Source organism: Canis lupus, chromosome 13 (genome assembly GCF_003254725.2).
Source record: "Canis lupus dingo isolate Sandy chromosome 13, ASM325472v2, whole genome shotgun sequence".
Lineage (NCBI taxonomy): Eukaryota > Metazoa > Chordata > Mammalia > Carnivora > Canidae > Canis > Canis lupus.
In genome coordinates, this window is record NC_064255.1 from 6,019,511 (window position 1) to 6,029,019 (window position 9,509).

Here is a 9,509-nt window from a genome sequence, read left to right on the forward strand (position 1 = left end):
CGGAAAAATACCCGCCTGAGGATGTGGGCTGCTGACAGCTGGGGGAGCCTGCCCACCTTTAGCGTGTAGTGACGACGTTGGAAGCGCTCTGCAACCCATACTCGGATCTGACTCAATGTGGGGAGAAGCCAGAAATACCAGGGCAATTCAGGCAAAACAGGAGAGCAGCGAGGGAGAGGCCAGAGGAAAGGAACCTTGGTTTGTTAGACCTCGGGAGGAGACATAACCAGGTGAAGTCACAAAGGACATGAAAAACCTCTCTCTCTCCGGAAAGTGGTGAAAGCGGGGTAAAGAAAGATCCACGCCAAGCTCCTATTCATTGGAGCTTTGAGGCCTATGATTTTCTCCAAGGGTGGGAGGGGCAGGTAGTTTGCGATGAAGGAGAGGCCCAGAACACACTGGCAGGGTGAAAACTTTGCTTCTCCCTCCCTCGCTCCCTCCCTGTGGATTTATTAGGCAGGCAGGCAGGCAAATCGTTGTGCAAAGAATAGATTTGCTGGAATAACAGCTGGGTAAATGGCACATTATGCAATTTTGCAAGCACACGCGGATCTGCAGTCGCACAGAACTGAGATGGTATGAGGCAAAGGGCTCTGCTGTGCCAGATTTGGGCTGAGCCTTCCCCTTGCCCCTTTGCTAGGGGAAGGGTTTTGATTTGCAGGTCGTCCTGCAGCCTGCAGTTCTGGGCTGTGCCATCCCTAGCGCAGAGGTGGTGTTTACTCCTCCGTGTGAAGAGGACGTTTTAACTCTCCATCTTCCCCTCCAGCGCGCAGTATTGATTTTCTGCTGTAAGGAGACAGAAAGACCTTTCTTCAAAGCACCTTTGGAGGCAGAGCTGGCTGTGGACTGAGCTTTGTGAGCAAGGACCTGCATTCAGGGAACGCAGAATCTCTAAGTCACAAATTGTGTTTGTGCGACTTACTAGTCACAAGTTGGTGTTTGGCTGTGAGTTGTTCAAGGAAGAGTCAACAGACTGAGGCTGCTTCAGCACTTGGTTCGTCTAAACAAGTCTGGATAATTAGCCTGGCTAATTAATGCCTATGTCAACTGCACCGTTGGAGCTGACATATTTTGAAGGTGGTGCCAGTTCAAAAATACAGAAATCACTGCTCTCTGAGACTGGGCATAAAGGATATCCCATGGGATTGCACCTTGAATATGCAAATGCTCTGCTTTTGAAATGTGATTTGCAAAAATTAGTATTTGAAAATTCTCCAATCTGGAATTGTTTTTTACAGAAGTTTATGAAAACTCTGATCCTGCATTGCAGGCATGAAGCACTTACCAGTAGCATCTCGTAAAGGGAAAAAAGAAAAGTTAACAGAGCTATCGCTTGCTCTAAAAAAAAAAAATCCCAGTATGTAGTATGTTGAATTTGTAGTCTTGATAAAGCAGAGAATTAGTCTTTTATTACTTTGAAATTAAATGCTCAGGTTCAATGGCTCCCCATTGCTTGACAAATTAAGCACAGAGTCCCTTGCCTGGGTTTCAAAAGGCCTTGAACAGCATATACTCGACATCTACATGCCAAGTGTGAGATTGCAATGTGTTTTTATTAAATATAAATACCATAAAATAGAGTATGAGAAATTCCTGAGGGCTGGCGTGGGAGGAGAAACAGAACGCATGGACCACAGGAGAACTGATTCTTCGATTCATTGATCCATTTGAGCTATGTTTCCTGAGAAGTAACTGATGGAAATGCATGGCTAATTACTCAAAACAACAGCAAAATGTCATTAATTGGTAGCTAGAGGTGAACATACTAATTTACTTTGGTGTACTCTCTCTCCGTTTTGGAAAGGATTAACGTAGTGGTGCCTTTTAGTTAGGCAGATGTGTGGCTAATTTGGATAGGGACCAAGGAGGTCTCTTGGAGGAAGGGAATAGGTACCTTTGCACTTGAGGTTTGGTGCTCTATAACATGTTCGGTGGATTGAAGTGACCGTAATTGAGGACAGCTGTTTACAAATGAAGTCTTCAAGAAGAAACTGACTTTGAGGAGGAGGATAGTCTAGAGTGGTGGCCAAGGCCAGCATCCTCATTACAAATAGACACAGGGCATCAGGGCATGGCAGATGCTAGCACACCTCTAGGCCAAGGAGGAGCGTGTGCGTGTGTGTGTGCGCGTGTGTGTATATGTGTGTGTGTGTGTGTGTAAACATAGAGAGGGAGGAAGAGAGAGAGAGAGAGAGAGAGAGAGAGAGAAATTTATTTTAAGGAATTAGTTCACATGATTATGGAGGTTTGGCAACTCCCAAATCTGCAGGGCAGGCAGGCAGACTGGAAATTTAGATAAAAGTTGATGTTTCAAATTTTGAGATAAAAATCCACACAGGGGGCAGCCTCAGTGGCTCAGCGGTTTAGCGTTGCCTTCAGCCCAGGGCGTGATCCTGGAGACCCGGGATCGAGTCCCATGTCGGGCTCCCTGCGTGGAGCCTGCTTCTCCCTCTGCCTGTGTCTCTGCCTCTCTCTCTCTCTCTCTCTCTTTCATGAATAAATAAATAAATAAATAAATAAATAAATAAATAAATAAATAAAATCTTCAAAATCCACACAGTTAGGTCAGCAGACTGGAAACTCAGGAAGGACTTTCATGTCGTAAAATCCTGGGGTAGAATTCCTTCTTCCTTGGGATTCCTTGGGCTTTGCTTGGAAGGCCTTCAATTGATTGGTGGGTAGGGTGATGCCTACCTACATCATGGGGGTGGGGGTGGGGGGCGGAGTAATCTTTATTTAAAATCAGCAGATTATAAATGTTCAGCACATGTACAACATCTCTTCACAGCAATACCTAGATTAGTATTTGACTAAGCAACTGAGCATCTACCAAACCAAGCCATGTTGACCTCTAAAATCAACTGTCACCCTGGGAAACAGGACAGGCTGGTTATCAAACATAGGAATTTCCAATGTGGTAGTGGAGTAATAAATTTATTACAAAATTAAGGTACTAAGCAGTATGTAGTATGTGTCATAAAAGGAGTACAAACAAAGTGATGTAGGGGTTCTGAGGAGTGGAAGTTTATACACATTTGTGGTGACCCAGACAAGGATGTTATAGTTAGAAAGTAAGGCCAGAATATTTGAGAAGAAAGTTGAATTGGCAAAGCACAGCATAGCAGAGGCATGTAGGAAGCACTAGAGACTGGAACACTCTGGATATTGAGAATTAAATGGAGGGGAGGATTATTGAAGTTTTTGAGTATAGGAGTGACATAAATACAGTGGCTATAAACAGGATAGATTGGTATGTAAATACTTTTGAAAGTGATGTTGAAAAACAAAAGCAGCTTGGTTGATTAGCAACAGAATAAGAACCTCTATGGATTTATCTTGAGTGATGAGTGATGCACTCCCCCTGCAGTGATCCTGCAACCCCTGTAAAAGACAACACGAGGAAGACCAACAGATATGTGTATATGTGTGCATCTGTGTGCATGCACAGGTGTGTGAGCGTCAAGAATCTGGACAGGGGGATGCCTGGGTGGCTCAGAGGTTGAGTGTCTGCCTTCGGCTCAGGGCAGGATCCTGGGTCCCAGGATCGAGTCCCGCATTGGGCCCCCCTTGGGGAGCCTGCTTCATCCTCTGCCTGTGTCTCTGCTTCTCTCTCGAATAAATAAATAACATCTTTAAAAAAAAAAAAAGAATCTGGACAGGGTTGGTTTGCATTTTTGAACCGTTACTCTGGCCACTACACTGGATGTAGCTGGGAAAGAGCAAGACTGGCCCACCACATTGGATACAGTTGGGAGACAGCAAGACTGAGTTCAGAAGAGAAGAAATGTTATGGGATTTCAGGGTCATGGTAGAGAGCAGCTCAAAGAAGACTCTGCAGAAACTGCCTTTATGGTTGAGGGGATTCAGTAGGTAGAAGAGCACAGGCGAATGTTTGAACAAAAACAGGAGGATAAAATATACGTACAAAGAAAGCCACTTGGCCAAAGCAAATGGTTTGTGCTGGCTAGGAGAATAGGCTTGAGAGGTGTCTTGGAGATAAATGGCAAGTGGAGACTTTGTCATTTGGAATGCAGTTGCAGAGAGCCAGGGGTGTCATAGAAGGCTTGGTTTTTGAATAGGGCAGCAATGTGATTAGCACTGTGCTTCAAGGAGACTACTATAATCTTCTGGATAGATTTGAGAGAGAATTACCTGTAAACAGCTGGAAGGCTAACGGCTGTTATGCAGTGAGGAGTGGAAACCAGGGTTGAGGCTATAGCAATTGAATTAAGGGGTCCTGTTTTGAAGATATTACAGCAGTCAGACCTAGAGGACGTGACAACTAATTTGGTGTAGAGTGAACAGGAATAAAAACAGATATTACTATTTGTCGACAGTGTGAGTGAAAAACAGGAATAACATTCACAGAAGAGAAACTGGTATGGAAGACAAGGTAATAAACTTCATCTTCAGACATTTTGAGCTTAGCATTGTGGTGGGACAATCTGGTGAAATTCTTTAGAACCAGTTATAAATATGGTCTGGAACGTAAGAAGGAGGTCAAGATAGAAATATGTATGTGATTCTAATCGCTGTCTTGGCAAGGTACGTCTGGGATAATCTTATGCCTGGAGGCTTTGCCTTGTGAATATCACTTCATATTTACAAGGACAATATGACATAGTGGGCGAAAGCTTCCGCTTTGGCTTCAGCTAGGTCCAGCCCAGCTCTTCACAGGCTCCATTAATGTTGGGAGATATTATGCCTCTCTACGATTTGGTTTTCTTTTTTTTTTTTAATGTAAAGATTTTATTTATTTATTCACGAGAGGCACAGAGAGAGAGAGGCAGAGACACAGGCAGAGGGAGAAGCAGGCTCCCTGTAGGGAGTCCGTTGCGGGACTTGATCCCAGGATCCCGGGATCACGACCTGAACCAAAGCAGATGCTCTGCTGAGCCATCCAGGCGTCCTTCTCTGACTTGGTTTTCTTTGTCTGTAAGTTGGAAACAATAATATCAGGATGGTTATATTAACTAAATTAATGCACATGAAGTACCTGGCTGGATTGCTTTTGTTACATGTGGAGCTGTTAACAGAAGTGCTTTCCTCCTCTGGCCAGGTCCAAGACAATCTTCCTTCCCTGCCCATCTAAAATCTCATGTGAAACTCCTTTTCCTCTGCCAGCATGGGTTGAATTCACCTGGAATTGTGAGAAAGTGCAACCCTAACTTGCCTGTCTATGGATCTTCTTTCTTTTCCTCTGTGTCTTGGGAGATTAGTTGGTGATGTAAAGGTAGAATTGTACCCTTAGCTTGAGGATGTGCCTCTGGTTTAGGTTTACTCATATAACAGAAAAGAAGTTATCTTTTCTCTTGACAGAAGAAAAATAAGTTCTTAACCAGCAAATTCACTAGCATAGAGATGATAGCTCAAGTTGCAGGAATGGATGGCTCTGTCACTGGAATGGGGGTGGAGAGAAGACCATCCAAAGTAGAACCTTGGGGGATTTTCTCATTTATGAGTTATAGAGAAGAAGAACTTGCTGTTGTTGTCACTAATAAGACAACTATAATTCATAACAAGGACCTTATTTCTTTTGTTCACCAGCAGTATTCATTCATTCATTCAGCAGATATTTTTCAATATCCACTATATATAAGTCACTATATAGAGCAGTGAACAAATGAGGCAAAAAATGTTGGCTTTCATGCAGCTTGGACACAGCAAGCACTTAAAAGAATACTTATTAAATGAATAAGCATGTTTGAATGGAGCCTCTGTAAAGTCTAAGCACTGTGTTTGATAGGCACTAGGAAGTTTCTGTAAAGGGATAAAGCCAGTAGGTGATACTTGGACAATAGACAGGACTTAGAGAAATGAAAAGAAGGGCAAATATTTCAAGCCGAAAGATGGATGCAAGGAAAGGGCAGAGATGGGTATTTGTTTAAAGTCTTTAAGGAATGTAAAAAGATAGTAGCTGGTGCAGTTTTGGAGAAACATCCAGCTGACTATAGGAGTGGAAAGGCAGGAAGTAGAGATAATGAGGTCAAAAATCCTGATTCTTTAGAGGTGTTCTTTATTTTGCAACATGAGGCTCCTACTTTGAGCAGGAGCTTTCTTCCATCATCTCCAAGATCGACAAATTTGACCATTACAGCATTTTCTGGTCAGTAAGAAGAGAAAACTAGCATCTGTTAAGTTTCTACTAAGTGCCTGACATTAGATCAGGAACTATACATCTGTAGGACCTTTATGAATTAGCTCTACAACTTTCATGTACAATACATATTTCTCTTTTACTTAAATATGATTATGTCTGGACCAGCAAGGGTTGGTTGCTGGGGAGGAACAGGCTTCTTTCCCTCCCTTGGGGGAATAACATAACCTCAGGATTTGCACTGTCCAGGAGGTTTGGATAGGATCTCTGGTCTTTGGTCCATTGTTATTATTTATCTTGTGTGTCTTCTTTCTTTGTCAGCTTAGTCCCTGAGCCATTGCTGAGACCTCCAACTTTGGTGTTAAAATCCCCACCCGTCCCTTAGGCACCTCCATTAGGGCTTCTGTCATCTCTGGGCGAAGGTTTCTGGCTCTGCTTCAGGCCCTGGTCTACACAGTACCTGGGAATGGGGCCTCCTCCTGCGTTCTTTCCCTAATTCCCCTCCAAGGATCTGGTTCCGCTAGACTGGCCTGAGTGAAGGTTGTCTTTAGGGCAGCTCATGCAACAAAAGAAGTTCCTTCTTCTGTGGCCAGGAAGTCCAAGACAGAGGTTTATGGTCCTAGGACATGGGAGATAGAAAAAGTGGGGGGGGGGGGGGGAAGAGAAGCAAAAGTTAGACAAAAGTTAATACGCCAATGTATCATCTTGCCATATCCTCTAATCCTCCAAATCACAGCATGAGATAGGTATTGTTATTACCATTTTACAGAGGAATTAATTCATTCAATAAGTATGTATTGAGCGTCTTCTTCCCACTTTAGTGTTCTAGGCTCTGGAGGGGAAAAAAAAAAAAAAACCAACAACAGTGAATAAGACAGATGAAAATTCAGTTGAAGACATTAAGCCTCTGAAAGCAAATAACATGCTTGAGATCACATACTCCAGCATGTGGAGTGGAAAAGCTAAAATTGAGCCTGGGCCTGTCTTTCTCCAAATTCCACATCATTGTATCATGTGATGCTGGTGTTGCAATGCAGGCTATTTTGCAAAATATGCTGGAACTTCCGACAGGCAAAATGTGTGATGTCAGAAGCAGTCGTAATAAACTAGCTCTCATTCACTGACTGCTTGACAAGCATCAGGTGATGTAAGAGAGGGAAGGCATGCAGTATCTCATTTAACCCTCACAAGAAACTCATGTTCTCCTTTTTCTTGGTTCAAGGACACTGAAAAGGAAATGCTACATTCCTTACCCAAATCACTAGGCTAGTGAGTGAGTGAATTTCATGCTAAATTTATTTTATTCCAATCTGGGGCTCTAAAGAGCAGTGTGCCTCATCCTGATTGTCTTGGGGTCTTGTCTTTGGGGAAAAGTAAGTTAAAACTCCTCCTTTATCCCTGCTCAGTTCTGCTTTGAGACTGAATGCCAAGCAAGCTGGCCAGGTGAGGAGACCCAGCTTCTCTTCCTTGTTCAAACTTTCCTCCCCCTGGTTATCAGCACCTACTGTTTGGGCTTTGCCAGGTTTGGATATAGGGGTCACGAAGGACACACAGGGACAAGGCAAGTTGTTTGACTTGGGGCCTTGTGTGGTCATGAATGTCCTGTGTTAACTCTTGCTCCCAAGGGTCCTACAGAGATTCCTTGGGAATCCTCCCACTCTGAACATGGTGGCTAGAGGCCCTTTGGCTAGCCCCAGACTCTTCCTACTTAGTCTTCTCAGTTATAAGTAAAGGACTGGTCCTTGCTGCCTTCAAGCTCCAAAGGGCATGTGTTTTGTTCCCTAAATGGTTCTTTTGAAGGCCTCTCACTTGGCTTAACATGGCAAGGGGCAGGATCACTTCCTTGCCCTCTGCCACGGATGGGTGACTCAAAGGGAAGAGAAATGATCCAATCCAAAGCATTCCTTATTGCTTGCCTCTACAACCCTGAAAGAATTTCTGATTGCCTTTTACATAGTCTAGAGCTAGAGGGTGGACTAAGGTGGCAAAATGCAGTGTTTCAGTGGAATTTGAAATTATGCTGAAAACAGAACATGTGTCATTTAACATCCAGTTCGCATTGGCCCCAGAAACTTCTTAAGGAGGCACAACCCACAGGCCCTGGAATCAAATTGCCAGGTTTGAATTTTTTTTTTTTTTTTTACTTACTAGCTATGTGACTTAAGGCAAGTTATTAACCTTGCTGTATGTCCATTTTCTCGGCATATCTGTAAACAGGGCTTTTAAAGCCTCAACCTCCCCAGATCGCTGGAAGAATGAATGAGGCAGTACCTGTAAACCAGGGTGGAACACCTGTCACGTGGTGAATGTCCCCAAACTGTAGGCTGTTGTTATTCTCACTGCTTTCTCCTGTGCATCAACTTCACAGAAGATCGAAGATAAACACTTCTGACTGCTTCTGAGTGTGGAGCACAGGCTTTAGTAAAACTCAAACTAAAGAGGCAGGCATAAGAGAGGCCAAACATATGCAACTCCGTTTAGAGCTATGGTTTCCTTTGCTTTATGGCTGCCATGATTATCTATCTATCTGTCTATCATCTATCTATCTATCTATCTATCTATCTATCTATCTATCATCACCTATTTATTTTTACCTTTCAAGAAAGGATGCTGCCTAGACTGGGCTGCTATATCTCTTCCAATGTGGTTGATTTTTTTTTTAAGATTTTATTTATTCATGAAAATCACACACAGAGAGAGGCAGAGACATAGGCGGAGGGAGAAGTAGGCACCCTGCAGGTAGCCTGATATAGGACTCGATCCCAGGACCACGGGATCACGCCCTGAGCTGAAGGCAGATGCTCAACCACTGAGCCACCCTGACATCCCCCCAGTGTGGTTTTAACTTCATTTAGGCTGGTTACAGGCAATGCGGCATGGTAGCTAAGAAGGCGGACACTGGCTCAGTCAGACCTGGGCCCTAAGCTCGGCTCTGACACTTAATAGCTATTGTGATTTTACTGAAAATTAATTTTTCTGCACCTCCATTTCCTCACCTCAAGAACAAAGACAATAATAGTATCTACCCCCACAGAGTTACTGTGAGGATTAAAGAAGATAAGGTAGGTTTAGAACCTGGCACAAAGATTGGTTCAAAAAATGGTAGCAATAATATGGTAGATGGTGCTAAGGTTGGTTATGGACCATGGCTTAGAAGCAAAGTCTGTTTTGACTTTTGTTGTCAATGGATCCAGAGAGTTGAACCTCTCTGCTAGAAGCACGTTGGATATTACTTCGGGAGATCTTTAACACGTTAGATCATGAACATACAATCTAAAATCTGAAAAGCCGATATAACCATTGGTGGTGGTAGTTGGGGGGATTATGATTGATATATTGAAAAAGGCTCAGGTTTCATCTAATTTCCCTGACTAGTGTTAGAAACAGTGAGTCGTCATGGGAGTTCGAGGCT

At 43.4% G+C, this 9,509-nt stretch overlaps 1 long non-coding RNA gene across 1 annotated transcript; it reads right to left on the reverse strand.

Annotated features, from left to right (window-relative positions):
* Positions 1-6,017: 6,017 nt before the first annotated feature.
* LOC118353124 (uncharacterized) lies at positions 6,018-9,158 on the reverse strand. Its single transcript, XR_004811400.2, has 3 exons — positions 8,369-9,158; positions 6,857-6,929; positions 6,018-6,716 (listed from the first exon to the last, which is right to left on the reverse strand). It is a non-coding gene; the product is annotated as an uncharacterized LOC118353124 (long non-coding RNA).
* Positions 9,159-9,509: the final 351 nt, after the last annotated feature.